Source organism: Protomyctophum bolini (genome assembly GCF_963924005.1).
Source record: "Protomyctophum bolini genome assembly, chromosome: 15".
Taxonomy (NCBI): Eukaryota; Metazoa; Chordata; class Actinopteri; order Myctophiformes; family Myctophidae; genus Protomyctophum; species Protomyctophum bolini.
Window position 1 is genome coordinate 37445839 of NC_137876.1, and position 25322 is coordinate 37471160.

Below are 25322 nucleotides of genomic sequence, written 5' to 3' on the forward strand. Positions count from 1 at the left end.
GATGTGCTCTACACCAAAACGCCCAGAGTGGGAGGGCAGTTTGTTAACCAGCATTGTTGCAATGTTTGTAAAGAAGATGTTCAAGTGATTGGCTACATCAACCTTGTCAGTGATGAGGGTGTTATTTGATTTGATGTTTATGTTAGTAAACCTGGTTTTAAGTTTCTGACCACAGCCTAGTTGGTTGTTTAGTAGCTTCCAGAGCTCCCGAGGATTGTTTTTGATTTCCTCGGCTTTATCATTGATAAAGTTACTTTTGGCTGATTTGGTCATGGCAATTACACCGTTTCTTAGCTTGTTACATTGGGTTTTAAGGATGCACAGTTTGGTTTGGAGATCACTGTCGAAGCGCTTAGCTAGCTTGGACTTGCATTTAAGAAGTTCAGAGCATTTGTTGTCTCTGGCTTTCATTGCAGTCAGTATGTCCGAATTCATCCATGGCTCCGAGCGGGTTTTGACCCTGATGGTTCTCAGAGGAGCCATGTTGTTTAGTACTGTTGTAAATTTGGTTTTAAAGCCAAGCCATGCTTCTTCGACTAGTGAGCTCCTGAGCACATCGGACCAATCCAGTCTCTCCAGTTCTAGGTTAAAGGCCTCACTAGAGTAGGTTTTGAGGTCCCTAGATATGACTGTTTTGTGACAGTCAAATTTTAGTTTCTGTATTTTGCGGGTACAGAAAATCATAAAATGATCACTGAGCCCACATACAATAACCCCTTTCTTGGAGATTCTGGATTTGTCCGAGGTCAGAATGAGATCAATGACAGTTTGAGTAGAATCACACACTCTTGTGGGTTGGGTAATTAGCTGGCTGAAACCATGCAGATCACAGAGCCGACTAAACGATTTAAACACAGGCACTTCCTTACGATGCATGTCCGTATTCCAGTCGCCAATCAGGATTTTCTCTACAGATTCCTCCCCAGCTAAGCACCCCTCAAGAATATCATAGAACCCGTGCTGATCAGGCGGTCTATAGACGGTGCCAACTAGTACTGATTTAGCATTTTTGAAAATTAATTCAACCCACACAGTTTCAATTTCATCATGCTGTAATTCAGTACGAGTAACATATTCAGTGTCTTTGTGAATATACATGCACACGCCACCACCATGCCTGTTTCTGTCGTTCCTAATGACAGTATAGTTTTCTATTTCTATCTCTGGGTCCTTAGTGGACTCGTCAAGCTTAGTTTCAGAAAAACACAGGATGTTTGCCTTACCGTTTTGAAATAGATGTCTGATCTCTGCCAGTTTGCGACTGAGGCTATTCACATTCAAATGAAACAGATGAAGTCAAATGAAACAGATGAATTGCACAAGCCTTGCCCTGCCATCTTGGGGCCTCTTGGTCGACAGGCTGCACTTGTCGTATGTGCATGTGTGTCATAATTTGACACACTGGAAAAAAACACGCTCGCTCCAGGGTGATTGGGACCAGATGTTAAGGGCCCCTTACACTGTCCAAAGAAGAGAAGAGATTCCCTTAGCTGCATCTATAGTATGTCAGTTTACCTACTATCATGTAGTATAAACCTTACTAAATGTACAAAATTCCCTATAGTTATCTTTATTTTTACTCTTTGTGCGCAGGCTTTTCAGGCACAATATTTCAGAACCCCCAGGTTTTTGTATACTGTGCATCTTATATGCATACAGACAAACAGAAGCTACAGAATACTAAATACTCTATACTCCTCCCTGTTTTTGGAAGGCAACAGCCATGCAAAAACAAAACAACAAAAAATCAAAAACGAAGCAAGAAAAAACGAAACGACACGACCCACCACCCTAGGGTCAAAAACAAACAACACAATGCAACCCCAAACAATAATGGAACGACAAATCAGACATGCATTATAGCACAACGGAATACTACCGCAACCTACAAATATTAAAAAATCACCGTCTAGAAAAACCGAACCAAAAAACAACTTCACCGGAAGGCCGGCACACTTACCTATGTATTATAGAAGAAATAGGAGGATATGTTCCTATATGTACTACGTGTCATGAGAAAATTGTATGTCGTGCACATATCAGTCAGAGGAACAGGGAACACTGGATTTCACAGCAGCAGCCCCGTTCCCCCTCCAAGGACGGAGGGGGGGGGCCCCGTGGAGCGGGCTGTGTCAACATTTCTGGGTCTCCCTCTTACAAACCCACCTCATAACTGTACCCACACATATATGCCTGAAAGTCCATCTTAGACCAAATCACAGTCCTATACTGATTAACTACAAACCCTCTCAAAATGGTTAAACAAAACAAACAAACACCAAACAATGACCAAACAAGTCGAAATGTAAAACCACAGCAGTCTTATGACCTCCCTACACTACAGACCTGCAAGTGTTGTGAGCTGCATACTGTAGTGCAGCTGTGGAGACATGATCTATATTGTATATGCACCCTTATTCCAAAGTGTCCGGAGTTCTACCCGGAAGTGCCCATTACTGGGTGTATAAGTCTGTCAAATAAACACCTTGCTCTAGTAGCACTATTGACATGCTGAGCGAGTGTATGTGACACACTCTGCCGTATTTCTCCATCCACCAGACCAATCTCATCTAGCCACTAACTAGCTATCCGAAACCCCCTTGTCACTGTAATGACAGCTCTGCCAATCACGGTATTCACATCCTGACATCCAGTCTGGTTCCAGCGGCCCCGCCCCGGGACGCAAAGGAAACAAGGGGATGAGACGATCCACTGCGACGGCCCCCACCTGCGCAACACAACGAATGCGCTGCAAATCACGAACTGCCCCTTGTTCCTGTGCCCTGATGACCTCACGGTGGGCACTGACAAGACGCACGATATGTTGTATATATTCGACGCTCGTGACGTCACCAACATTCCTAATGGCTCGCATATGCTGTTGTACCGGTAACGGTAAACCTTGTTCCGTCCTGTCCCAAATAATCATATTTTCCAGAACACCCAGATCACCTTGTTCTGACGGTACTGACCCCGTGACAGCCAACCAACAATCACGAATTCTTCCTACATATTTAACTGGGTCTTCGTCTCCCTTGAGCATATCTGATGACATACTGTCGTATAAAAACATCAAGTCCGATCCACTCATGGGTGTCTGTGTCATCTGATTTCGCTGTCCACCGGCCTGAGCCTCTTGGTCCAACTCTTGCTGCACTGTTTGTGTCCCTTTGTCAGCAGCCATTATTAACACCAGAAGGCACTTTGAACACTGAATAAGCATCTAGTCCCAGAAGTCGTTATTCACAAGAAATGGGACTTTCACTGATGTCAATCACCAAGTTCTTTCTTTCAGCCTGCTGAGGGGCAATATAGCTTTAACCCTTTAGTTTTCCCAGGGGGCCAACTCGTCCCTCTCAGCACAATCAACTACCAGCTGATCTGTGACCAATGGTCCTTGTGCACTATAAGTTCTAGGAAGCGCCGTCTCAGCCTACGCCTTGACTCCTCCCACAAAATTCACAGGCACCCCTAAGCCAGTATTTGTTTTCATCCACTCATGATTACTTAAAACATCAGACTCCAAGTTAAACATCACTCATGTATTCAGTTCTTATTGATCATTCCAACTAGGTCCTCATACAAATCCTGTACAGCTTTCTCTCTCTGTTAGCAGCACCTGTTATCCGTGCATTGAATTACTGTCGCTCTGATTTAGGTCTTATATTTTTCTCCTTAATCACATATCCGGTATAATCGGCTTACTATGGGTCACCTATGCTTTTCTTCTATCATCATATTCATCTATTTTAATTATCACACACTTAGAACAAATGGCCTCTTCCAGCAACACCTTTCATGACATGATAACCTCTCACCAATGCAAAATTCCAAAAGGGGAGAATTTGTGAAGTTCATTCCGTCAACCATACATTAATTGTTTTTTCAAAACATTCATTTCCCCAGAGTTCACTCTCATCAGTCCTTCCCACCTAGGTCGTTTCTTAATACCTATGGGTCAATCAAACTTCTAGAATGTGTGCTGTGGTGTACTGTTGTCATATATCTCATTCATCAACCATTCACTGTCAAACCACACAACTACTTATCATACGTTTTCAATCAAAACACACACCTATCATATCATATCATTGAACAATATTCCCCCCTGGATACACTACCTCCCCAATCAAATATTCTCACTTAAGCTCCTCCCTGTTTTCAGGCTTTCGTGGCTAGGCGAAGTCGCCGTCCCCATTCCAGCCGCCAAAATAAGAAAATGTTCAAGGTCAGCGCTGTGACATAACCTTGCTTTGCCTATTATATTTTCCAATGATATGACTCATGCATGCACACATTCAAACACTTGATTCACAATTACTACTAGACTAGGTTGTTCAAACTACAAAGGTCATGGCAGGTCTTTTACAAACTGCTGCAGTCCGGGTCATCTGCCGTCTGCGTTTGCAGCATGTCTCTGCGTCTCCTCTCTGCCTCAGATTTATTCAGCAGTCAGGGGAGATTTCATGGGTTCTGTGTCATTCATCACTGGATACTCCGCGTGTCGTGCATGGGCACAAGAACACAAACATTTATGCCATTAGTAACAGTTCTCCAATTATCACACACATGATCTATACCACTCCCACAAAATAGATTCAAAATCGGTACTACCACAGTAGTAGTAATTGCTGTCTCTTTTTCTTTTACTGAGAGGGGCCTCCCTTGGCCCACTCAAATGACCCAATGACACATAGTGAATAATGACATGAAGCAACGTATTGCTTCCAAAAGAGACCTTTTGCACGGACAGATCGTACGCAAACAAGGGCCTTTAGTTGCATAATAGTTATATTATACTTTTAAATACTTTAAACATCATACGTCTACAGTAACATTTTATAGTTCCCTTATCTAATCTAGTTCATGCACCGTTTCATTTATTAACCTCCTATTAATTAGTTTGTTTATCTATTTTATTTATAATTCATCAACCTCCTACAGAGAGGTTACTTATTGCAATAAAAGTGTACAACGAGCCAAAAATAGGATCTCTGACACAGCAGTCCACTGTTTTCTTATTATCCTTATTTTATTTTCCCATACACACATTATTTACTCATATTACACCATTCAAAAATGTCTCCCATTATCCCACATCTGGTTAGTGGTCCCAGATGGTCACTCTGTGACCTGGTTAGTGGTTATGCGTGCTCCTCGATCCCTGCACACACGAGACTCATACTTTTGTCTCACCCTAAACGCTGTTGGGTCTCATAATTCAATTACTCATGCGTCTTACTAACAAGACAACTCTGTAGGGTTACACATTCCAATATCAACCTATTGCCTACTTATTCTTTATTATCTCAGTGTAATCTTTGCAATGAGAGATGCAGTCTCATACCTTCTTAATTTTGCTTAAACCCCCAAATCAAAAACCCACATTTCTTTAAATCTCTGAGTTTTGGAACACCAGAAAAAACACAACACATAGAGCTATTGTCTTTGTCAAATTAAATGAGCATCCCCGCCTTAATATCTATATTTATTCATGTTAAGAAAAAAAAAAAAAAGTCAATCCACCTTTTAAACCATCACTGATCAAAAATGAGGTTTGTAATGCTACTCTTTCACCAAAAGTTACTTTTAATCCCACGCTCAGTTAGAATAACTGAGTGAAGTAATAGATTCAACTATTTTGACTACCATTTTCACCTCTGATTACTTTAGCCCAAATTTTTAATCGCCTTTAAACATTAAATTTTATCGGCATTCACTGATCAGTGACAGGTCAAAAGTCAGCAAACCATTCAAAACTTGCTTTCAAACGTCTCTAAATAGGTTGTCACTGTATTAAACAGCATAACGCTCGTGCGTCATCATCAGTCATAAATGCATAAAAACCACAGCGTACTGTGCAATGTGCATGGAGCCGTTCTGTGTAGGTCTGCCCTTACACGCACCTCAAAGAGTCCCTTCATGGTTGCAAGCGTCTGTGTTACAATTGACGTAGTACGGTGCCGCGCGATCGCTCAGCCACCAGGCACAAAATGGCGGATCCTGGTGGATCTTTCGGAACAGAATGGAGGATCGTGATCACGTGATCGTTTGTAAACCAACCAAGATCGTTAGCGTGAACGTGAAGGCGTGATGACGTAGTTTGTTGATATCCCGTTATTGTGTACTGTGTAGTCGCCAATATTAGCACACAGCCACAAACTTTATCGCCCGAGCTGCCAATATGCATTGTTCACGGAATTTAGATAACGCGAATCACACGCAACGTGGCACCAATAAATGACTCATTGTCGTTCGCTCAGGAAGACAGCAGTCAATCGCCACAATTTAACATCCAGCTATTAATGTATTTCTTTCCTCTTTGCAGTCGGCCGTGTCCAACTTAGCCAATTATATTACTTTTACTACCAGACCGCGGCACACAATCGATAGTATGCAAATAACGCAACACCTCCAGTGTTGAAATAACAATGACTCCTATAACACAGACAGCCCCCAGTTTTGTATCGAGCACTTATTAAACAGGCTCGCAATTAATTAAACAACCACACGATCATTATAACATATTACACATTTTTAGTGCTTTCTATAATAACCGTAAATGTATTTCTCTTACCTAAGTTTTAGGTACTTTTCCAATTTATTTATTAATCCATTAATTCCAGTCCTTCATTTAGCCTATTTCCGAATTATTAAACTCCTAATAACTAGTCCCAAAATTCAATTAATCCATACCAGTCCCCCCTTAGAACATGAAATAACATGTTCTAAACAAATCCCAGCGGCCAATCTCATCTCCCGTAGAAACTTTTACTTTTTACGCCGCTCCTCCAAAAAAAAATCACACACGAGCAGCCAGTAGGACGCTGAGCACCCCCCTCCTCCCCCCAGCCTCGCCCCCCTTGCAAGGGCGGACAAGTTGGGGGGGGGGGGGAAGAACCCATCGGCCAATCTACACCTCCCGTAAAAACTTTTATCCCCCCAGCCCCGCCCCCCTTGCAAGGGCGGACAAAGGCAGGGGGGGGGGGAAGATCTCAAGGCAAAAACAGCCCCAGGAGCGCGCGCGCCTGCATAGCCCCCTCCTTTTTCTATCCTCTCTCTCTCACTTCGAGAGGAGAAATGCCAAACATAAAATAAAACAACAGGTTTAGACTGCACATACATATATCCAGTAAGTCAATTACTCAGTCAATTCTTTCAGTCAATTCCTTAATTCAGTCAAGTCTTCAATTCAGTCAATTCTTCAACTCAGTCAATTCTTCAACTCAGTCAAGGCAATTCTTTAATTCAGACAATTCTCCAACTAATTCAGTCAACTCTTTAACACAGTCAACTCCTTAATACCCCACAAATCAAGGCGTTTACAGTTATGGCCAATAACCGTTTACCTATGACAGGGGTGTACGGACCCTGACATTTATCTGATAAAACCTTGCTCCTCCATCAGTGTGGAGGGTTCATACCCTTGTCTCTACGTCATTTCTTTTCATCCCATGTTTCAGGCAGGCCAAATTATAGCTAAATAATAGAGACAACACACAACGTCATAGACAATGAACCATATCACATGGACCTCTCTTCTCTAGATCCACATGAAAACCAACATCTCAGAACCATGAACCAAATCACACGGACCCTCTTTGGAAATCCACATGAACATGCCGTCACTTCGTCACTTTCGACAAAGCAAAGAACCAAACTCAGCTCGTACGTCAATGCGCACAAACAAAGTCAAATAAATTCTGTCTGCTACCTATAGCACAGTACTTAGTCAACCCAATTTCGTCTGCCATCTACTAGCACAGGAACACCCCGCAATCTCCAAGATGAATGCTCAAGCAAGTGACAAACGAAAACAAAAATATCCAAAAATGAAAAAAAAATGCATAACCCTCCATAAAAAAAAAAAAAAAAAAAAACACTGAACACAATACTACTCCTTGCAGGCCCAACCCATCCGACGGGCCCTGTCCCATCCAGTAAGTGGATTTGTTGGGTCTGTTGCGATGTCCCCCATAACAACGGAACGACCGGACGGGTGAGTGTGGATTAATGTAAAAAATTCACACTCACCTGTCACAAAAGTCGTCGTTGGGGGCAATTCGCATACCACGTTGGACGCCATTAATGTAGGATAAAAGATGAGATGGGACAGGCTGTCCGTCGGACTGGATGAAGACCGCAGTTCAAGGTTTTAACATAGTATATTTATTGTAAGTTACAAGTTGCAGGGGGATGGGGACATGGGAGAACAGACATGATCACTCAGGTTCCACTACAGCCTACTCTCCAAATTCACACACCAAATTCTGCCCAAACTCTCTTTGTCTGGAAGTATATGTTCCATGGGTTGTACCCCCAGATTTGGGTCTCGTCCAATAAGCTCACAGCCCTGTTGTTCCTGACTTTGCTCCACATGTGTAAAAGGCCCTGACCTCATAGTGAGGGGCCTCTCACAGAAACGTGTCTTGGCCTTTCTCAACATGTGCCTAATGTGCGTGTGCCTACGCATGCCTATGTATGGTCTCTGTATGGCGTGCGCAATGTGTGTGCGCTACACACTTATTTACTCTGAACCAGCTGGTATGAATTTCCTGTTATGATCCTCTCACATTACTGACCATCCTATTATGGTCAAGCTGGCTTTCTGTTATGGTATGGCTTCTTCTAGGAATCTCTATTAGCCTATGCTGTGTGTGTGTGTCTTCATCTCACCCTCATCTTAACGACACACAATAATTGTCCAATACATAAATCCATGTATGTTTGTGTGTGTGTTCTCCAAATTACACTACAAATACTTTATGCATCCGAGTGTGTATTTTATTTTTACTAGCAGACTAAACTTAGCTGCCATGGGGTGCTTCCTCCTTTCTTGCTCTGTCGAGCTCGAGGGGCGCGTTCGGAAATACCGCACCGGAGCGCACTCGCCTAGGCAGAGCAAGAAAGGAGGAAGCACTGGTAGTGGTAGACAGTCTGTGCAGTGTGCACATAACCGAGCCGAGGAAGCCACTGAGCCTGCTGTGACCTGTGAGCCAGACCAGACGCGCCGACCACTTTTAGTTTTGCCAATTTCGCGGATTTGAGGCTGAAAAAAAATAATAAAAGATTTTATCTCTGGCGCATATCTGGCGCCTGTCAACACGATTTGTCCCCAATTCACCAGGGGAAAAAAGCTAGATTTCTCGCCAGAAGCTTTTCACTAATTCAGTCGCTAGGGGGGTCTGGAAAGAAGCTAAATATGACGACAAATCCGCTAAGTTGGCAACACTGACCAGAAGTCATCATATTGGAACTACATAGGCTGCAGGGGCAGGAAGGGGACTGCCCATAAATCCAACCTCCCGTTAGTCCGACCTACGTGACGTGGCCGGTCACTGAGGTTAGCGACCTATGTGGCCCGTTAAGACTGAGGCATGGCCAGTTAAGACTGAGGTTAGGGTTAAGTGAGTAGGTCGACCTATACGTGGCAGGTTGGTTAAGACCGTTAAGACGGAGGTTAGGTTTAGAGTTTGGGATGACATGGCATGTTTCTCTTAAGACAGGAAATGACACTTGGATTCCATCCTAGTTTCTGGAGAATCTTGATTGATTTTTAATTATCCTGAAAGCATTCTGTGTAGCCTGAGTGATTTACAGTAAGCTATTACCTCATATCCTTAACATTAGTCAACTTCTGTTGCCAAACAAATGACTTTACTTTAAGCGTCTTATCCCGTAAGAAGTAAATTATGGCCTCCAAGCTCATGCACATCTTTACAGGCATCATCCATTTTTGGTTACCAAGAGATGATGCATAGGGTGATGTAGTGCCGAAGGGGGATGAATGCCATAAGCACAAAGAAGTACCGCTTTCAACCTGGTGTCCCTATTTATTTATTTATGTTTGTTTGTTTGTTTTTGTTGTGTAACCTGCCGTTTTCTTCTTCTTTCTAATTATTTGTTCGGCCCGAAATGTTTTGTTTGTTGTCATGAATGATTTCTCACAACTCGAGTTGGCTTTGTACGACGCTTAAAGGGTCTTTAAATAAATACTTTAAAAAATGTCTATGAGGAAAATTAACGGGGAATCATTTCCTGGGCCCTGGTAGGGGGCGGGACTGTGACGCTATCACGCTATAGGGCTTAAGACAGTGGTTAAGAAAAAATATGTCTTCTATAGAGACTAAACTAGCGCGAAGCTCCGCCCCCTCCGCCCCCTCCGCTATTCATGTCAGTGGAAGTTGCTCAGTGGCGTTTTGAAGCACCCGGAAGGCTGCCGGAAGTACCGTCTATTTCGCTGATTCAGCATTTCACTTCCGCATTTGGACACCAAATTTTGGTGTCCAAATGCGGAAGTGCACCCAGAGTGCACCTGGGCTTTACATTGGGCGCTCGGTTGCACGGGGTTTCCTCGTCAAGAATCCACGGGTCCGCCTGCAGTCCTTCCTCTTACCACTAGGGCCCAGCGCTTCAACATTGGAGTGCATAGATGGCCCCTTGTATGTAACTGGAATTGCACCAAATTTGGTACAGAAGTCTTAACAGATTTCAAGTTTCCTTGTGATTGGCCATTGCAGTCACAAGTAATGTTCAGGGGGGCCTGCCCGCAGGCCACACCTCTGAGAATTGAGTATATGAAAATATGAAATATTTTTTTTTAAATCAGAGACTGAAGAGGATTGGTCCAAATTGTTCGGAATGAGTTACAATTATTATTATAAAAAAGGGAAGAAAAAAAAACATGGTGGACTTCGTCATTTCTAGTTTTGATTGATTGATTGAATATTTTATTAGACAATATAAAAAGTGCAAACAGGTACAGTCAGGCATTTTAGTCCAAAAGTATTTCCGAAGAAAGACCTTGCGGTTTTGTTTCCATTCGGGTCCCATGCACTCACACATATACAGTCAGGAACAAGAATCTAAAACAGCAATTGGTCACCTCCTCTCCTTCTGACCTGCTGACAGGTGAAGTTCGTGGTTATTGTTCATAAGGGGACACATCCCTGAGGACCATGTTTGTGAGGGTACAACAATCAGGTCAGGAGATATATGTGCTTAAATGTTGAAAGTCATGAAAGACAGCAAATCTGTTGTATGAGTACTAGAATTTCGTGCGCGCTTCGCGCGCACTCATCCCAGAGCTACTTCGCCACGCACTATGGGAAGAAATAAATGGCGGGAGTTGACTCCACATGTAGTAACGGATGGGTTATTGGAAATGTAGCATTGTTTTGTCTTGAATATTTCCACAGCCTAATTACTAAAGGATTGTGACTGTGGGACAGACATACAGTCTGACATACAATAGGCTACACGTGTGCACAGTGAATAAACAATGACCTATATGCCCAGAGTTCTTAAATTAACATAGTTGGATTTTAACAGAAAGACAATGCCATAAATCAGTCAAAGTAAGTGACAGACTCAACAGTAGCACACAGCATGCAAGGCAGCGATGCATGCATGCAAACATGTTTGTCCAGCTGAGATTTAGTGTCTCCATCTCTCTGTGGAAGAGGTTGCACATGACCTGTACGGCCACACTGAGGCGCTCCAACACAAACACAGACACAAAACAACACCACGCTGTTTGTCCAGTTGACCCAAATCAACACCAATACCTAGCCTGTTTGTCCAAAACACAGTATCTGCTGGCCACGTTTCTACTTCGCCACAACCTAATGTTAGTAACAAATGTAGGGGAGAGCCGCCAAGGTTGTAACGCTTCACGGTTGTAACATGGACGTTATATCTTGATTGGTCAACGCCACCATGACGCCATCGCGTCAGTATGTGTACAGCAACGTACTCTACGTGGCCAGGAGTTTGAAGTTTGAAGTGTTTACCTTCAAAATGCGTATAATTTTACACCTGGAGTATATGTGTGCTACAATTTTTGTCTTTGGTGTTGGTGAATAAAAATCCACATGGATGTGTTCATGCTTATGTTCTTCATGAGTTTGCATCGTGTTTAGACGGAATTCACGTTCATTCTGGTCTGTAAGCAACTGCAAAGAAAACTTGCAAAAGCGGGTCATTTGTAACATGTGTTAGAAATGGTCCGCTTCCATTCAATGCGATATGTAATATTTACATATTTGACATATTGGCCAATATTCTATGTTCTGAAATTGTATTGTATTGTGTAGTGTATTCTAAAAGTAGTTTAGGGTTGTATAACATTGTACAACTCAATCAATCAAACAAACGTTTGTTTAATCAATGTATTGCCCCATTGAAAAAAAAGAAAAGGCCAAACTGGTACACCCGATACTATTTAATATTTCCCTTATGTTTGATACATTTTCTTATCACATCCATGGTATGAAAACAATGCTAAGGAGTTGCTTCAATGAAATATAATTGCTTTAAGCTGAAAACGGGTTATTAGTTATTATGTGTAGTGTAGTGTAGTCAACATGTTAAGGCTCGTACACAGTGGCCGGTATTTGCTGCGATTATGCTTTCGGGGAGCATTTTTGGCGCTGGCCGAGAAAAACCCCTGATCTGACGTTAAGTGCCCAAATGGTAGATCAGGATCTACAAAGGCTTTGCAGGTAGACCACATGACATGGCACTAAAAATATATTTAATTTTAATATAAAAAACGATTTTTGCATCTGCCGCTTTAGATGACCTGAGATGACTTGATTGATTGACATCAAAAAGGGCCTGTCAGCTCAAACACACAATGCAATACTTGTTGTTGCTTACAATCATCAGTAGCAAAGTGAAATACCAACAAAAATAAAAGCCTACGATTTGCATTTTTCCCCCTCTATTTCCCATTCCATGTGCGTTTATATGAAAGGCCCCTCAATTACATTTTGTCACTATTTGCAGCAATGGGATGATAGTTTTATTTGGTGGGTATGTTGAGCTGGTGGTTTTGAAAGTAGCTCTCAAGTCCATAAAACAAACTAACATAGGCTACTTCTCTATAAGCAGAATCATGAATAGGCCTATTTAATGTATACAAAAGGAGAAGAGAGAGAGAGAGAGAGAGCAATGTGTTTGTGTCTCAAACTTTGTCTAATATTGTTTTAGAGCAGTGGTTCTCAAACATTGTCATGGCAAGAGCAAAGGACCCCCAATATTTTTTCAATCTACAAAAATAATCCCAAAATCGCTGATAAATTAAATTACATTACTTACTAATCGCTTATTTGGCAACACTGGCCAGAAACAAACAGTGTTGCTTTTTGTTTCAGCTCCGTGGCTGGGAGATGGGAACTTTCTGTTGCAGTTAAATCTATATAAAAGTACCACACAACTGAAAAGTTTCGCGACTGTGACCGCAAGTTAGAGACGTGTGTGGCTATAATGACGCCCAGCTGTTATGTAATCGCGCATCTATAAATTCTAAGCGTGTGAGCCGGGACTGTGTGTGTGTGTGTGTGTGTGTGTGTGTATATACATTCCGTCGGTAATTCCCTGTAGGCTTCACGTGAATAATGTTGTGTGCGCGCGTGCGGAGAAATAGTTATTTAATGAATCGCATGTTGGTGTGTGTGTGTGTGGGGGGGGGGGCCTTACAGGCGTGCATGTGCGTGTGTGTGCGTGCAGGCGTATGTATACATTAGGGCTGTCACGATTCGCCTAGTCCACGATTCAATTCAATTTTCGATTTGCAGCTCACGATTCGATTGGATGTTCGATTCGCTATCACGATTCGCCTAGTCCACGATTCAATGCAATTTTCGATTTGAAGCTCACGATTTGCTTCGATGTTCGATTAAATTTTTGCAATCTATTTTTTTAAAACCTTCTTTTTCAGCATTGTTTATACTATTTCTATTTAGTGTACATTTAGTGGATGTGGCTTACATCCGGTCTAAAGCCCACCCACTGTATGCGCTGATTTCCATACACAATCCGTATCCTCCCCTCACCGGATGTTGAATTAACAGTACTAACGGCCATATATTTGACGATCTTTTACACAAAACGATTTTAACGGGCAACGTTTCACATGTATTATTAGTTTTATACATTTTAGGAGTGAAAACATGTGTGACCTGCATGGCATTTTGTAACGTGGTTCTGCTGTTCTGCAACTCTCATTAAATATTGAAAGCCAGCGTTTTCCACCACTGATAGTGGTCGCATGTCTGCAGCTATGCAGACCGCAACTCCGTGCGTTAATTGTTTTGCACGGGGCGAATTAGCTGAGAGCTTTTCTCTATCTATTTATACAAGTGAGAAGTGGTACCCATACTCATTCTTTGTGCTCTATCTCCGACCGAACCACACTTTTACCACACATCTCTATATGCAACATAAATTCGCCACGCTCCCCGAACTGACATAGCCTATTTTTTAGCCGTTCAAGTGTCTCATTTACTCTGCAAATATTACTTTTATGAAACACGCTGTTATTGCTCAACGTCAACAGCCTACGTCACAATCGTCATGTTGGCGTCTACCAAAATCGTCATGTTGGCGTCTACTACGCCAACTACGTTCACTTAATGGGGCCAGTCTTTCACAGTGACACACATGTTACATGAACCACGCGCCCGGGATGGTTTCTACCCCTCAATGTCGTATTTGCTGCGCCCTACGCTGTTGCCACAACACAAGGAATTTAACCACGCTACTTGCATACACTGCAACTCGCTTACAATTCGCAAACCTGGCAACACTGCCCTCTCTTACCAGCCCCGCCCCCACACTAGCTTGACAATGTCATCTCGCGCAGCACAGAATCTGATCTCGCGCAGGACATTGATGAGAGACAGAAGGAACAGGAGAGATTATACGATCGCTATTTCGCTTATTCCATCTAAATCTCTTTATTTACAAAAAAAATGACTCGACGATTCCCTTAGTTACATCAACATTGTTCTTTGTCAATAATCGGATTGGGCCAAAATATCACCCTTACACCGATCACTTTGCCTATTTTCGCCACACAGCCAATTTACTTCCGCGAGCGGCCGGGACATTCCGCCCATGCGAATGCATGGAGAAAAAAAAGAGACGAAAATCCAACTGTATCGGAGCAGTGCCACACACACACACACACTCAGTCACACACACACACACACACACACACACACACACACACAGAGAGGAGTTGGCCAGCATCTTAGCAGACATCACAAAGAAATCGATCTGTCCAACGACGATGGTACAAAGACAACAACACAGCCAACTATATTCTTATAGAGAAAAGCTCTCAGCTAATTCGCCCCGTGCAAAACAATTAACGCACGGAGTTGCGGTCTGCATCAGTGTTGCCAACTTAGCGGATTTGTCGTCATATTTAGCTTCTTTCCAGACCCCCCTAGCGACTGAATTAGTGAAAAGCTTCTGGCGAGAAATCTAGCTTTTTTCCCCTGGTGAATTGGGGACAAATCGTGTTGACAGGCGCCAGATATGCGCCAGAGATAAAATCATTTTTTTTTTTTTCTCAGCCTCAAATCCGCTAAATTGGCAAAACTAAAAGTGGTCGGCGCGTCTGGTCTGGCTCACAGGTCACAGCAGGCTCAGTGGCTTCCTCGGCTCGGTTATGTGCACACTGCACAGACTGTCTACCAGTGCTTCCTCCTATCTTGCTCTGCCTAGGCGAGTGCGCTCCGGTGCGGTATTTCCGAACGCGCCCCTCGAGCTCGACAGAGCAAGAAAGGAGGAAGCACTGGCAGCTCAGTTTAGTCTGCTAGTAAAAATAAAATACACACTCGGATGCATAAAGTATTAACCTTCTAATTCCTGTATGGATCGGAACAAAATAGCGTTCTAAACATTAGTTGAATTGAGGTATGTTTTTTTTATATTACAATGAGTTTAAACGATGTGTTATCAAATGAAGAGATGATACAAACTAAGTGCACATAAATGACAAATGTTTTTCTGGGCTGGCTACATATTTTCGTTGCTAGGGGCGCCTAAAAGTCGCTAGGGACGCAAAAAAGTCGCTAGGGGCGGCGCGCGCTACGCGCGCGCATATCCCACCCCTGGCGACTTTTAGCGACTTTTCGAGGAGCCACTAGCTACTTCCGTCACTGGAGAGTTGGCAACACTGGTCTGCATAGCTGCAGACATGCGACCACTATCAGTGGTGGCAAACGCTGGCTTTCAATATTTACTGAGAGTTGCAGAACAGCAGAACCACGTTACAAAATGCCATGCAGGTCACACATGTTTTCACTCCTAAAATGTATACAACTAATAATACATGTGAAACGTTGGCCGTTAAAATCGTTTGGTGTAAAAGATCGTCAAATATATGGCCGTTAGTACTGTTAATTCAACATCCGGTGAGGGGAGGATACGGATTGTGTATGGAAATCAGCGCATACAGTGGGTGGGCTTTAGACCGGATGTAAGCCACATCCACTAAATGTACACTAAATAGAAATAGTATAAAATACTGCATAAAATGGTGTAGCCTACTGCAGCTATTTATAACCAGGTAGTGTATAAGTGAAATTACACACTTAAATTAGTATTTAATACTTGAACTAACAACAGATGGGTCTATATACTATTTGTCTTTTCTTCTTTTTTCTTTCATTTACTTACTTAGAGCTTAACAAGAATGTTACAAGTCATCTCATCTTAAAGAAACATTTAAAAAATGTTAGGGCATAAAACCCAAAGGTGTTAAACCTTTTCTTATTCTCATTCTGATTTGTTATTTATAGCAAATAAATGTGACTTATTGGGAAACAAGTGTTTTTCTTTACAAACCAAGATATTGGCCTAAATTATAATGAATATAGCCCTCAATGCTGAAAAAGAAGGTTTTAAAAAAATAGATTGAAAAAATTTAATCAAACATCGAAGCAAATCGTGAGCTTCAAATCGAACATTGAATTGAATCGTGGACTAGGCGAATCGTGATAGCGAATCGAACATCGAATCGAATCGTGAGCTGCAAATCCAAAATTGAATTGAATCGTGGACTAGGCGAATCGTGACAGCCCTAATGTATACATACGCCTGCACGCACACACACGCACATGCACGCCTGTAAGGCCCCCCCCCCACACACACACACACCAACATGCGATTCATTAAATAACTATTTCTCCGCACGCGCGCACACAACATTATTCACGTGAAGCCTACAGGGAATTACAGACGGAATGTATATACACACACACACACACACACAGTCCCGGCTCACATGCTTAGAATTTATAGATGCGCAATTTTGGGATTATTTTTGTACATTGAAAAAATATTGGGGGTCCTTTGCTCTTGCCATGACAATGTTTGAGAACCACTGCTCTAAAACAATATTAGACAAAGTTTGAGACACAAACACATTGCTCTCTCTCTCTCTCTCTTCTCCTTTTGTATAAATTAAATAGGCCTATTCATGATTCTGCTTATAGAGAAGTAGCCTATGTTAGTTTGTTTTATGGACTTGAGAGCTACTTTCAAAACGACCAGCTCAACATACCCACCAAATAAAACTATCATCCCATTGCTGCAAATAGTGACAAAATGTAATTGAGGGGCCTTTCATATAGGCTACATATAAGACAAACGCACATGGAATGGGAAATAGAGGGGGGACAATGCAAATCGTAGGCTTTTATTTTTGTTGGTATTTGACTTTGCTACTGATGATTGTAAGCAACAACAAGTATTGCATTGTGTGTTTGAGCTGACAGGCCCTTTTTGATGTCAATCACTCAAGTCATTTCAGTTCATCTAAAGCGGAAGATGCAAAAATCGTTTTTTTTATTAAAATTATATATATTTTTACTGCCATGTCATGTGGTCTACCTGCAAAGCCTTTGTAGATCGTGATCTACCATTTGGGCACCACTTAACGTCAGATCAGGGGTTTTTGTCGGCCAGCGCCAACAATGCTCCCCGAAAGCATAATCGCAGCAAATACCGGGCAGTGTGTATGAGCCTTAACATGTTGACTACACTACACTACACATAATAACTAATAACCCGTTTTCAGCTTAAAGCAATTATATTTCATTGAAGCAACTCCTTAGCATTGTTTTCATACCATGGATGTGATAAGAAAATATCAAACATAAGGGAAATATTAAATAGTATCGGGTGTACCAGTTTGGCCTTTTCTTTTTTTTCAATGGGGCAATACATTGATTAAACAAACGTTTGATTGATTGAGTTGTACAATGTTATACAACCCTAAACTACTTTTCGAATACACTACACAATACAATACAATTTCAGAACATATAATATTGGCCAATATGTCAAATATGTAAATATTACATATCCCATTGAATGGAAGCGGACCATTTGTAACACATGTTACAAATGACCCGCTTTTGCAAGTTTTCTTTGCAGTTGCTTACAGACCAGAATGAACGTGAATTCCGTCTAAACACCATGCAAACTAATGAAGAACATAAGCATGAACACATCCATGTGGATTTTTATTCACCAACACCAAAGACAAAAATTGTAGCACACATATACTCCAGGTGTAAAATTATACGCATTTTGAAGGTAAACACTTCAAACTTCCTGGGCACGTAGAGTACGTTGCTGTACACATACTGACGCCATGGCGTCATGGTGGCGTTGACCAATCAAGATATAACGTCCATGTTACAACCGTGAAGCGTTACAACCTTGGCGGCTCTCCCCTACATTTGTTACTAACATTAGGTTGTGGCGAAGTAGAAACGTGGCCAGCAGATACTGTGTTTTGGACAAACAGGCTAGGTATTGGTGTTGATTTGGGTCAACTGGACAAACAGCGTGGTGTTGTTTTGTGTCTGTGTTTGTGTTGGAGCGCCTCAGTGTGGCCGTACAGGTCATGTGCAACCTCTTCCACAGAGAGATGGAGACACTAAATCTCAGCTGGACAAACATGTTTGCATACATGCATCGCTGCCTTGCATGCTGTGTGCTACTGTTGAGTCTGTCACTTACTTTGACTGATTTATGGCATTGTCTTTCTGTTCAAATCCAACTATGTTAATTTAAGAAATCTGGGCATATAGGTCATTGTTTCTTCACTGTGCACACGTGTAGCCTATTGTATGTCAGACTGTATGTCTGTCCCACAGTCACAATCCTTTAGTAATTAGGCTGTGGAAATATTCACGACAAAACAATGGTACATTTCCAATAACCCATCCGTTACTACATGTGGAGTCAACTCCCGCCATTTCTTTCTTCCCATAGTGCGTGGCGAAGTAGCTCTGGGATGAGTGCGCGCGAAGCGCGCACGAAATTCTAGTCTATTTATACAAGTGAGAAGTGGTACCCATACTCATTCTTTGTGCTCTATCTCCGACCGAACCACACTTTTACCACACATCTCTATATGCAAAATAAATTCGCCACGCTCCCCGAACTGACATAGGCTATTTTTAAGCCGTTCAAGTGTCTTATTTACTCTGCAAATATTACTTTTATGAAACACGCTGTTATTGCTCAACGTCAACAGCCTACGTCACAATCGTCATGTTGGCGTCTACCAAAATCGTCATGTTGGCGTCTACTACGCCAACTACGTTCACTTAATGGGGCCAGTCTTTCACAGTGACACACATGTTACATGAACCACGCGCCCGGGATGGTTTCTACCCCTCAATGTCGTATTTGCTGCGCCCTTCTAATGCTGCGCCCTTGCCACAACACGCGAGAAACAAGGAATTTAACCACGCTACTTGCATACACTGCAACTCGCTTACAATTCGCAAACCTGGCAACCTGCCTGCCCTGCCTCATACGTCACCAGCTCCGTCGAGCTCAGAATCTGTCGCAGCCATCTTGCTTTCCATTTCGATGGGAGAGTGGACATTTAATGCAAATAAATTATTTATAGGTCCAGCAAGCAAATCATGATGGTCTGTTTGTGCTCAATAGGTCACAATCACATTCCGAATTTAGGTGTTGTGTTTTGTATGACATTTTCCCCAGTAGTAGTTTCATATCTATCTCAGCTTTTGCCTGATAGCACACATGCTAACGTTAGCAGCATTTGATGACAGGCTGCCACTTGCCGTAGCAACGTACAGTGTGCGCAGATGGGAGAGTGGACATTTAATGCAAATAAATTAATTATAGGTCCAGCAAGCAAATCATGATGGTCTGTTTGTGCTCAATAGGTCACAATAACATTCCGAATTTAGGTGTTGTGTTTTGGATGACATTTTCCCCAGTAGTAGTTTCACATCTCTCAGCTTTTGCCTGATAGCACACATGCTAACGTTAGCAGCATTTGATGACAGGCAGCCACTTGCCATAGCAACGTACAGTGTGCGCAGACCTAACATGAGTTGCTTACAACAGAAACACACGGCCTTTTAACCACGCGACTTACACACAACAGGTCGGGAGTTATTAAACCGAACGTGGACGCTGTTTCAGTGTTACATTTGCTGCGCATATCGGATTAATTGTAACGGCATGCATGATAAATGTAACAACGCTACAAAACACCATTAAACATATCGTTTTCAGCTTAAAGCAATTATATTTCATTGAAGCAACTCCTTAGCATTGTTTTCATACCATGGATGTGACAAGAAAATGTATCAAACATAAGGGAAATATTAAATAGTATCGGGTGTACCAGTTTGGCCATTTCTTTTTCTTCAATGGGGCAATACATTGATTAAACAAACGTTTGATTGATTGAGTTGTACCATGTTATACAACCCTAAACTAATTTTAGAATACACTACACAATACAATACAAATTTAGAACATATTTTGCACGTTTCATTTTTTTACTCAGAGATCCGTTTAGCTACACATGTAATATTTTCAGGCAACGGACCTACACATGTCAGCTACCATAAACCACTTCAAGTTATTAGGACGAAATAACTGACAGGAGTGACGGTGCTGTGCTGTGAGTAAACTAATAGGGGAGAGCCGCCAAGGATGTAACATTTTGCACGTTTAATTTTTTTACTCAGAGATCCCTTTAGCTACACATGTGATATTTTCAGGCAACGGACCTACACATGTCAGCTACCATAAACCACTTCAAGTTATTTTTTTGATAAAACAGGTCGGGAGTTATTAAACCGAACGTGGACGCTGTTTCAGTGTTACATTTGCAATAGATAAACAAGTCCAAAGTAGCTTATAATGATCAGACTTGGCAACACTGTCTCTAGGTTGAACGTTCTACTTTACAAGCTCACACATATGAAATATGTTTTTTTGAATCTTCAAACTGAGACATATTTTATGATAATACTGTTAGCACAGTCATCATACTCCAAGAGCATACAAATGGAACCAAATGGACCCTGATTTTCCCAGAGAGCAAATGGTATCAAATGGGGGTCTGTGGCCTAATGCATTTCAAACTGGGGGTTCTTGGTATTATATTCTCTGCATATCTTATCAACTTGGGGTGATTATTTCACCACAATACTTTACTGAATATTTCACAAGAATATAACACAAGAGTCAAATGTACGGTCAAATGTAATCACAATATAGGCTACAGATGTAAATATTTATGACACAGTAAAATGTCGCAAATTAGTGCTATCCCCCCCCCCCCCCCCCCCCCGCCTAGTCCACGATTCAATTCAATTTTCGATTTGCAGCTCACGATTCGATTGGATGTTCGATTCGCTATCACGATTCGCCTAGTCCACGATTCAATGCAATTTTCGATTTGAAGCTCACGATTTGCTTCGATGTTCGATTAAATTTTTGCAATCTATTTTTTTAAAACCTTCTTTTTCAGCATTGTTTATACTATTTCTATTTAGTGTACATTTAGTGGATGTGGCTTACATCCGGTCTAAAGCCCACCCACTGTATGCGCTGATTTCCATACACAATCCGTATCCTCCCCTCACCGGATGTTGAATTAACAGTACTAACGGCCATATATTTGACGATCTTTTACACAAAACGATTTTAACGGGCAACGTTTCACATGTATTATTAGTTTTATACATTTTAGGAGTGAAAACATGTGTGACCTGCATGGCATTTTGTAACGTGGTTCTGCTGTTCTGCAACTCTCATTAAATATTGAAAGCCAGCGTTTTCCACCACTGATAGTGGTCGCATGTCTGCAGCTATGCAGACCGCAACTCCGTGCGTTAATTGTTTTGCACGGGGCGAATTAGCTGAGAGCTTTTCTCTATCTATTTATACAAGTGAGAAGTGGTACCCATACTCATTCTTTGTGCTCTATCTCCGACCGAACCACACTTTTACCACACATCTCTATATGCAAAATAAATTCGCCACGCTCCCCGAACTGACATAGGCTATTTTTAAGCCGTTCAAGTGTCTTATTTACTCTGCAAATATTACTTTTATGAAACACGCTGTTATTGCTCAACGTCAACAGCCTACGTCACAATCGTCATGTTGGCGTCTACCAAAATCGTCATGTTGGCGTCTACTACGCCAACTACGTTCACTTAATGGGGCCAGTCTTTCACAGTGACACACATGTTACATGAACCACGCGCCCGGGATGGTTTCTACCCCTCAATGTCGTATTTGCTGCGCCCTTCTAATGCTGCGCCCTTGCCACAACACGCGAGAAACAAGGAATTTAACCACGCTACTTGCATACACTGCAACTCGCTTACAATTCGCAAACCTGGCAACCTGCCTGCCCTGCCTCATACGTCACCAGCTCCGTCGAGCTCAGAATCTGTCGCAGCCATCTTGCTTTCCATTTCGATGGGAGAGTGGACATTTAATGCAAATAAATTATTTATAGGTCCAGCAAGCAAATCATGATGGTCTGTTTGTGCTCAATAGGTCACAATCACATTCCGAATTTAGGTGTTGTGTTTTGTATGACATTTTCCCCAGTAGTAGTTTCATATCTATCTCAGCTTTTGCCTGATAGCACACATGCTAACGTTAGCAGCATTTGATGACAGGCTGCCACTTGCCGTAGCAACGTACAGTGTGCGCAGATGGGAGAGTGGACATTTAATGCAAATAAATTAATTATAGGTCCAGCAAGCAAATCATGATGGTCTGTTTGTGCTCAATAGGTCACAATAACATTCCGAATTTAGGTGTTGTGTTTTGGATGACATTTTCCCCAGTAGTAGTTTCACATCTCTCAGCTTTTGCCTGATAGCACACATGCTAACGTTAGCAGCATTTGATGACAGGCAGCCACTTGCCATAGCAACGTACAGTGTGCGCAGACCTAACATGAGTTGCTTACAACAGAAACACACGGCCTTTTAACCACGCGACTTACACACAACAGGTCGGGAGTTATTAAACCGAACGTGGACGCTGTTTCAGTGTTACATTTGCTGCGCATATCGGATTAATTGTAACGGCATGCATGATAAATGTAACAACGCTACAAAACACCATTAAACATATCGTTTTCAGCTTAAAGCAATTATATTTCATTGAAGCAACTCCTTAGCATTGTTTTCATACCATGGATGTGACAAGAAAATGTATCAAACATAAGGGAAATATTAAATAGTATCGGGTGTACCAGTTTGGCCATTTCTTTTTCTTCAATGGGGCAATACATTGATTAAACAAACGTTTGATTGATTGAGTTGTACCATGTTATACAACCCTAAACTAATTTTAGAATACACTACACAATACAATACAAATTTAGAACATATTTTGCACGTTTCATTTTTTTACTCAGAGATCCGTTTAGCTACACATGTAATATTTTCAGGCAACGGACCTACACATGTCAGCTACCATAAACCACTTCAAGTTATTAGGACGAAATAACTGACAGGAGTGACGGTGCTGTGCTGTGAGTAAACTAATAGGGGAGAGCCGCCAAGGATGTAACATTTTGCACGTTTAATTTTTTTACTCAGAGATCCCTTTAGCTACACATGTGATATTTTCAGGCAACGGACCTACACATGTCAGCTACCATAAACCACTTCAAGTTATTTTTTTGATAAAACAGGTCGGGAGTTATTAAACCGAACGTGGACGCTGTTTCAGTGTTACATTTGCAATAGATAAACAAGTCCAAAGTAGCTTATAATGATCAGACTTGGCAACACTGTCTCTAGGTTGAACGTTCTACTTTACAAGCTCACACATATGAAATATGTTTTTTTGAATCTTCAAACTGAGACATATTTTATGATAATACTGTTAGCACAGTCATCATACTCCAAGAGCATACAAATGGAACCAAATGGACCCTGATTTTCCCAGAGAGCAAATGGTATCAAATGGGGGTCTGTGGCCTAATGCATTTCAAACTGGGGGTTCTTGGTATTATATTCTCTGCATATCTTATCAACTTGGGGTGATTATTTCACCACAATACTTTACTGAATATTTCACAAGAATATAACACAAGAGTCAAATGTACGGTCAAATGTAATCACAATATAGGCTACAGATGTAAATATTTATGACACAGTAAAATGTCGCAAATTAGTGCTATCCCCCCCCCCCCCCCCACACACACACACACACACACACGACAGGCAAGGCTGTTGTTTGCATCGTTAGCAGGCAGCAGCTACCTTGGCACTGCTCTCTGTGACTGTAGTTGTTTCACCATGTTTGCGTATTTATGAGAAATAAACATCTGTCGTTTGGGTCCGTCTCTACGGCGACGGTTGACGCGGACTGAAGTTGACATGGTCTGATGACAAACTAGAACACCGTCCGTTCTCTTTCGCCTTTGACTAAATCTGTAATGTATTTGAGCTATAGTAACCTGTATTCAGGAGGTCCCCTGCGAAATGATATAGGCTACCAGTCCAGTACCATGACTAGCTACTACAAGTTGTAGGCTAAGCAAATACAAGAACAGCTAATTTTATCAGTTTCACTGTGATTTCTCGCGAACCCCTTCAAGGCTTCATTATTAAAAAAAATTTAAAAACGAAGTCACTCTGGAACAACAATGACGCATGATTTCGGTTGCAGAAGATAAATAAGCCGTCGTATCGTAATGCATAATGATCAAATAATGTAATAGTTGTTCAATTATTGGTCCTTTAAAAGGATTGAGGATGACTGACTGTCTTAGTTTCGCTACCTTAAGTAGCTTTAGCTTTAGCTAATTATTTATTTACCTCTCTTCGGTTCCATTATAATGCCACATTCAGCGTATCCCATGTTCCTCAGAAGTCTTCGGGTACATTAACAGTGAAGCTTGAGTGCATCCTAAAATCACAGTACGGGTAAACATTACAACGCTCTGGTGGGTGAGGACGTGAGGTAATGTCTGTCTTATTAGCTAAAGCTAGCTTCATGGAGATGAGATGAAAGCTTCTCCGTCGCCATGCTGGTTGCTATGATTGCGTGTTGCGTCATTACGCGCATGCGTACGCAAGCACACACGCGTGCACACCACACATGCACACGCGCGCACGCACACACACACACACACACACACACACACACGCGTTTATTTATTGTGATATTGTTTACCGGTATTTATGTTTTGGTGTTTTATG